Below are 1,027 nucleotides of genomic sequence, written 5' to 3' on the forward strand. Positions count from 1 at the left end.
ACTCTGAAGTATAAGTCTTTGGAGTTTCTAACTTGAACTGTAAGTCTTAAGTCTGAAGTACAAGTCTTCAGACTTTATAACTCTGAACTGTAAGTCTTAACTCCGAAGTACAAATGTTTATAGTTTCTAACTCTGAATTGTAAGTCTTAACTCCGATGTATAAGTCTTCAGAGTTTCTAAATCTGAAGTGTAAGTCTTCAGAGTTTCTAACTCTGAACTGTAAGTCTTAAGTCTAAAGTATCAGCTCTTTCTAACTCTGAACTATATAACTATTGCTGAGTACCACTGAGCTAAATCGAGTTATTCATACTAAAAATTATGATATTTGAGTAATATAAAATAACAATAGCAATCATATATACAGTGGCTAAACGATTTAAACACTTAATGTATAACAATTAAACTGCGTAAATCGTAACAAAACTAACTGTGTATCCTCCCCTTAAGTCATGAAAACTCACCTGAGTTGTTGAATAGTTGAGCAACGGTAGAATTCTGTATTTTCCTTTATTCTATTCTTTCGAACTGAACACCGAAGACCAACGATCGAGTCTCCAAAACTTTCTGCACCAAGCTTGAATCGATCCTTTCAAAAACCCTTTCTTCTTGCTAGACCTTTGCCAATTTCTCTCATTTTCTTTTCTTCTTGAACCTCACAGGAACAATGAATAGAAAAATCCTCCCCTTTTCCTTTTCAACCTTTATCTGGGTCCCCCCCAAAAGAGATTTAAACTCTGTTGTTGGAGATAAACTCCACAACCGAATTCCCCCCCAACTTCCAGCAATAAGGGTGAGACCAAGTCTCTCCATGACTTTTCTACCGAAGCACCTTAATTCTCAAAGAGGATGGGCCGGTAGTATTTGTCTCCTGTAGATCTTGAAGTTTCGGGCATGACCAGCCATAAAGTGTCTCAAGGCAGGGGAGGCGTTGCAAGGCCTCTGAAACTAATTCCAACTCCATAAAATCAAAGATCTCTAGACACATTAGAGATGGTGGAAGAAGAAACGATGTTGAAGTCACATCTTT

Source organism: Cynara cardunculus (assembly GCF_001531365.2).
Source record: "Cynara cardunculus var. scolymus isolate 2C chromosome LG 10, CcrdV1, whole genome shotgun sequence".
Lineage (NCBI taxonomy): Eukaryota > Viridiplantae > Streptophyta > Magnoliopsida > Asterales > Asteraceae > Cynara > Cynara cardunculus.